The sequence below is a fragment of the Haliotis asinina genome, chromosome 7 (genome assembly GCF_037392515.1).
Source record: "Haliotis asinina isolate JCU_RB_2024 chromosome 7, JCU_Hal_asi_v2, whole genome shotgun sequence".
NCBI lineage: Eukaryota > Metazoa > Mollusca > Gastropoda > Lepetellida > Haliotidae > Haliotis > Haliotis asinina.
The window spans coordinates 32,807,582-32,815,087 of record NC_090286.1 but is presented as its reverse complement, the minus strand read 5'-3'; positions in this window follow the sequence as shown (position 1 = coordinate 32,815,087).

Here is a 7,506-nt window from a genome sequence, read left to right as displayed (position 1 = left end):
GCTGTTGTCAGTTGGCAACTGGCATGCCTGGTCCAAACTAGATTATTTACAAACAGGATTCAACGTGGCAGTTTCTGTCAATCAACATTCACTAAATCATCCTTACAGTTTGTTTTTGACTCGACAAGGTTCGAATCTCGATAAAAGGTTTCCATGATGGTAGCCATCCGCTTACTGAACGGACATGGTGTGAATACAGAATACCGCGTTAAACAACCACTCACTATTGCCACGTTTTAATTGGTGAAAGTCATGACATATTCTTTCTTTTATTTGAACAATATATGAAAACACCTGGTGTTGCGTCCATAATCTATTGGGGGAACGGCGAGAATATTTCCATCATCCCTGCTTGTTGTTCCTCTCCCAACCCTGATTAGGCGAATTAATTCCAGTGATCCTTGTTTTTGAATTCTAGGTTTGTATACAACAATACAGAATTGAAATATAAAATTACATTGAACGTCGGTTAAAAATGTTGAAGGAATAGGGTGACTTTCCTGAACCAATTCTATTTGTAAGTCCATCATTATTCGTCTTTAAAATTGCCTGGCTTGCAAAACTTTGAGACAATAACACTTACCTCAAGATGGACAATTAGACTTCAGTTCTGTTCTACATGCATTTATGACAGGTTTCAAATATACAATCAACGTATTTACTTAAAATCGGAACTCTTGTGTTCAATTACAGAATTTTATTGACACGAAGTCGAACCAATCAGCATAAATTATAGCCACCGGATCGTTGTTCTACCAGAAGCGCCTATAAAATGCCTATAGCCAATTTTAATTATTCATTTTCTCCTTTCCTGAAATGTCAGGCTGTGCATATCAAATTACAACCTTCATCTGTGGAAGCTAGGTTTACTTAAGTAAGTAGATATTTTCTCAACAGCATGCTGAGTTCGACATTCGACATTCGAGTACAGCTGAGTATTCCAGAGAGAGAGAGAGAGAGAGAGAGAGAGAGAGAGAGAGAGAGAGAGAGAGAGAGAGAGAGAGAGAGAGAGAGAGAGAGAGAGAGAGAGAGAGAGAGAGAGAGAGAGAGAGAGAGAGGAGTAAATAAATCATTCATCTCGGACCTAATGACGCACTAAATATCGTAGGAACTAAGAGCACTAACAAGCAATTTCTAACCGTGTCATAAATGACATATCAAATTCATCAGCATGCCAACGCGATAGTATAAGTTTTATGTATTCAAAAGATACTTTCATGTATTACATTTGTCTTTGTCAAATGTTCCACCAAGTTCCAACCATGTATAAAACATATAAAGTAATATTTCTTCTCAAATTGTGACTAAATCTCTACGGAGATATTTACGGAAATGCAGAGTATATATGACAGATCGTGTGTGATTTTATACTAACATTCATTTGTTTGCTTCAGACACGAGAAGCGAGTGTCTACAGCAACGTTGTGACATGTGTGATTTATCTCGGGCACATGGCGTCAGGCGGGCATGAAAATGAGAAATACATGCCATTAAACCATGTCACATTATGCACGTGCGTTATTCACACGTGTATGAAAATGAAAAATGCGCGTCTTTCAGAAAGATCTGCTATGTATAATTCTATCGCTAGGGGTTGTATGTCTCCTCATATGGAAAGGAGAAATCGCAAGACTACTACTACTACTACTACTACTACTGCTGCTACTGCTGCTGCTGCTTCTACTACTACTACTACTACTACTACTACTACTACTACTACTACTACTACTACTACAAATCACTGGATTGCCTGGATGATTTACAGACCGTTGTTATAAAGCTGGAATATTAATGAATGAGGCGTTAAGCAAGCAATCAAACAAACAAAGAAACAAACAAACAAGCAAATAGTAATACTAAGGTGCATACTGGGTGTAAAATTCCACAATCTAAAGCAGTCGCAGATCTCTACATGATATCCTTAGTCAATGGACGTGTCGGTTTGATTTACAATCAGCTAACACATAAACACACAAAATATAAAACAAAACAAAGAAAGACGACCCAATCCCCTATAAAAATCTCAAACCCCCAAACCAAACAAAACGCAAAAAAAATAAATAAATAAAAAAAAAAAAAATATAAAACAACAAAAAATCCCCCCAAAAGCAAACCCCTCTAAACAAGACACGAATCAAACTGCCTTGTGCATGGGCCAATGTTGTCTTCTTAAACTTAGTCACAACTTACAGTTACGTTCTGACCTGTACCTCAGATGATCTAAGTGTTCCCTGCATGCTTCTGTGTACATACAAAAACAAGCAATTTCCTATATGATGGTAATATGTATATATTTTCATATTCATAACTCGGTTTTTGATTATGTCAGTTTAATTTTCAGAATTTGTGAACGAACCTTCGGTAACCTATGCCCAGTCGATGTGTCCGTGTTGTTATTCCCAATGTCATGAAAATCTTAAACTATTTTTAAGAACTCTTTAACTCACAAATAGGCAGTGCATTTTTAGGTCCATGTTTGTTTAACGTTATATTGAATGTTATGCTTTTAAAAATATTACAGATGAATAAAATAATAATCCTTAAATATAGAAGAATGTTTTTAAAAAAACCTAGTGCATATGTGACACTATGAAATCGGATATAATTATGTTAATTGATAACAGTGTGATTAATAATAAAACTTAGGAAACGAATTGACATATCAGTGAGGTTCAAACACATTTTTCACAATTTAGAAGTTAAGAAGAAAAATGACATCAAACGTAACGGCAAAATGTCGAACGAAATAATACGTAGTAAGTTAATACGTAAGAGGTTACGTGTTTTCAAACAGAATCTAGCTCAAGTAAATGTTTAATACGTAAGTAGCTTCAGCAAACAACAGTCATTAATCAAATATTAACAGAGTATAAATAGATCGACTGAATCTCGTTAACAATCTGTTAACAAGTCAATGTGTTAGTATGAATGTACCAATGTCAGAAATATATTCAATTTTATGTAACTCTCAACTCGATAATGAACTGTTTTACATCTTAAATTGTGATCTTCACAAAATTATAATTGTCGAAGGATCATATAAGTGACAACTGTTCCCTTCTTTAGAAAACGTGAACGCCAGAGAGTATAAAGTCGAATATAAATTATTTGCTGAAACGGGTTCCAATGGGAATAAAAGGAAGAGGTGACAATTACCTGAATGGATAAATGACAATCAGTGATGACACCGACCGTTCGCTTTTGTTTACAAACTTTTGTAACAGAAAGTCGCGTATGCAAAACAACGAATTTTTTCGGCAGCTTGTGAAATTTTAACATTTCTACTTTTTAAGTTATATATATATGGATACTGTTTTCCAAGCCCTTTCATCTTTTCACAGCAATGCTTTTGCTTTTAGAGTTTTACACATTTTTGACATATCACGCACGTAGACAAACGTTTCCCGTTGTGAAAAGCTTTTCGACATACTTTTAGAAAAGCCTGACCAATGCATCTGTTTTGATATATCACAAAGGTCTTTTCAGAAGATGTCTATGCATTTCCCAAATATAACAATCATACACAGTTCGTTGACATCGAAGGATTGCAAGAATTTGGCATAACATCACGAAGAGATATTTTCATAAAGTATATATTTTCATGCTGGGTTAATACTCTGTAAGAAACAGTGGTTAGTGTGTATTTTTTTTATGATGTTTGAAACAAGTAAGTTTATTTTATACATGACCTATCACGATTTGTTAGAATTTCATACTGTTTTGAGAAAATGAACGTGAATGAGTAAGGACTTAAAAGTAAAAACAACAACATTTTAAAAAAAAATCACATTGCGAACTAATAAAACTTGTCATTTTCTAAAGACCTTGATTGTAAAAAAGACAATGTGTATAAAACATACATGAGATGTATGTATAGTTCCTTCGATTTCATTTGAGACAGATGAATTTCTCATTAACAAAAAATCTGATAAATGCAACAAAACCAAATTCCGTACAATCACATTAAATCGGCAGATCAACTCTGGTGATATGTCTCATAATTTTGGACATATGAATATAAAAGTTGTTTAACAAACGATCATTACTTTGTTGTCACTTCGCTATATTCTTACGAACAGCCACTATTTGTTGGTAGAACAGCAAGGTGTGCGAGTTACATGTGTGAAAGTGAAATTCACTACACAAGCTTGTTATTCACCTGTCTGTTCTTTAATACGACCACATAGATATAAACCGAATCACAGCATAAACATTGTAATGATTCAGAATGAAATACTGACAGATATATGTGTCTTTTACATGTAGATCAGAGAATCAATATGAAGATCTTATTGGGATCAACTGTCCTTCAGTTTCATTTCATGAAAATACGAAAGCTATCAAATATACTGCATTTGTCTATGAAACTATGTTGAATTTTATTTACAATACCAAATTCCATGATTCTAAATGACACAAGTGTGTATCATTATTTACATATCTCTTTAACAGGTCACGTAATATAAATTAAAGCAGGTTTATTCCACATATGCCTGTGATGCTTTCATATTGAAAATGCAGTAAAATGGTTCTTCAATTTTGTATCACACACTGATTGCGTTAGACACTTACACATATAATTATGTCATTAATAGCAGTCAAATTTCGGTGTGCAGACTTCGTGGGAACCACGGGAAACTTCGAGTTATCCAGTGTTCTAGTCAATCAGCCAAATCTACAATAAACCGACAATGTTATGATAAATTATTACCAGGCCCAGAGTGAGTGAGTGAGTTTAGTTATACGCCGCACTCAGCAATCTTCTGTAAATACCACGTCCAGATGAATATAAGAACACAATGACGTTTATTAAATATGCAACATGCAACGCTGGAACACTAACAAGCACTGCCTAGATTTTCGAAGTTCTGTTAGTACTAAGACAGTCGTAAGTGCTATATATTTACATTAACTTACGACTATCTTAGCGCAAAGAGTGTTTCGAAAGTCTAGGCTCAGGTCTCCTCACTACTCTTTTAGACAATCGACACAGTGAAGTATAGTCCTTGTGACTCATTGTGTATAGAAACATAGTTCAATATTTTCTCTCACGGCAGGACAGATTAAAATTACACAGTCAAAATGTTTAAATGACAATTTGTTGCTGTAAAGTCGCTACATGATGGCTGCAAGTGAATAGTCAAGTGTGAACTAGATAATCCAATGAATAGTCCACTCTGTTGCGTTACGATAACATGCAACCGACCTTCTTGCTGGGTGTGATAATCCAGCCTGTAAGCACATGTTAAGCATATACATGGTCAGTGAGGACAAGCATATACATGGCCACTAAAGATTATATACGCATATAGATTGGCACCAAGGGCAAGCATATACATGGCGACTAAGGACAAGCATGTACATGGCCACTGAGGATAAGCATATACATAGGCACTGAGGACAATGATATACACGGAGACTAAGGGCAACTATATACAGGGCCATTCCAGGAATACAACGACGGTCAGTAAGTAACGGGGTCATGGGGATACACCAACAGCATCGATCCATCCAAATGATGTATACATCAACAAAGTTAGACTAATGCTTAGCACATAATACACATGTATATAATTTCAACAAATAATCCTATTTGAATTCAAAAGGAGCCCCAGTGAGATGGGAGATTCAGAACGTGTGGAAATCTAGACGTGCTTCATTTAGAGGTTTACCACTGGAGAGACGGCTAGGCAAAAGGGAAAATATTGTGGTTCAGGGACTAAGACAGACTACAATAAAGTCAGCGAGCATGAACACTCAGTCCCGTTGGTCATTTGCTACAAGCATGGGTTGATAAATAGGACCCGCATGTCCACGGCTTGAAAACGTATGCCTATTAACAATAATAACGGGATAAATGTCTAAATGACAAAAAATCGTCCTTTGTCCTGCTAAGATTTACGTTCACAACTTTTCAGCTGAAGCGGAACGTTCTCCTCCCAGGGACATTTCAGTAAGCCTGATATGACTTCTGATCAAAACTTGTTTTTTAGGATGCCTAAATTCAAGGACTTAGCAATTATTTCATGAATTTTTATTTAAATTCATAACGCCAAGTACCGAGAATAATCTTCTATTGTATGTTGTCATAACATATTCTATATAGCGTAAACTAGTCATGGAAATTATGAGAACTGTCAACTGGAAAAAACAGTCATGACCATGAAAGAATAAGCGCATCCTGCTCTGTGAATACACAATCATAAAACCGACTTAACTAGTATTTGTTTGGTGATAACATGTGGACACCGGTGAGATGGTAGACTCAAAAGCAGCTAAACCGATGTCTAAAGTGATCCATGTTAGACGTGTATCATATTTTTTTCAATTAAAATCTTAACTTGCTTTTACATGTGTTTCTGACTAGTGACGAGATGCTCCTTTTTCCGTGAACACCTGGTGTCGCTGTCATTTGAGTGGGATGCATTATAAATGCGACTAAAATCATACACATAATCATTGCATATCTGCAGCTAAAACCTAACACATACTTGTGTTTATGAATAGGGAAATGGTTTGTGTTTTATTCGATAGATAATTATAACGTTACTGAGTTAAACGGATATTTATTCTGATAACAGAGTGTGACTGCTAGACACCACACAGATCATGCACAGTTTGTTATCACCTATGATAAGGTAATGTAAAGAATATTCATATTATCCTGCACTCCAAAACATCAGCACTAAAAGTAATATTTCAAATTCGACTGTGCATAAATTGTAATCACTCTTGTCCTTGAGCAATAAGTGTAAATATATATGTCAAAGTTACGGCTTGAGACAAAGATTTGTAAATGCCAGAATATGTTTTAGGGCGTGTATAAATTTACGTACCACAATTTCTCTGTGGGCCTTTCGCCTTCATACATATATGATGAATGAAAAATACAGTGGAAACTGACAAAACCGGCATCTGTCCAATCCGGCAAGTTGTCAACACCGGCATACAATATCAGCCCGATCCATGGCTTGAACATTTACCATCAGGTCTATAATATGCTTTGGTGACAAATGTACAACTCTAGAGCGGCAAAATCCGGTGTGAAATATGCTGACTCTATGTGGCGAATTTAGATGTATATCGAAACAATATGAAAGAAAGGTGTCCGCATTTATCTCATGCCTTCATCCTAAATATGCTTTCAATATTGAGGGTATTGGAAATTGTGTCTGCCGCTTTGTTCTGACTTTTCTTTGTGTGAAACTTTAGTTTTTTCATGCGTAAAGTATGAATTTGTAGTATGTCCCTTAAGGCGCACAGGAAAAGGAACTTGAAAATATGTATTCTTTGTGAGGTATATTCAGAACACACACCACAATAATTAACATTTTTCACATGAACCGAACACGTACGCATATGAACACTGATATCTTAACAGATTTAAGTTATCACACGTCTGTTTGAAATACCATTGACAATAAGATACATATTTGTAATATCATGTTCATCCTAATAGACATAGCATGTATAGCAGTCCGAGGATGACAACTAAAATGCGTGCTA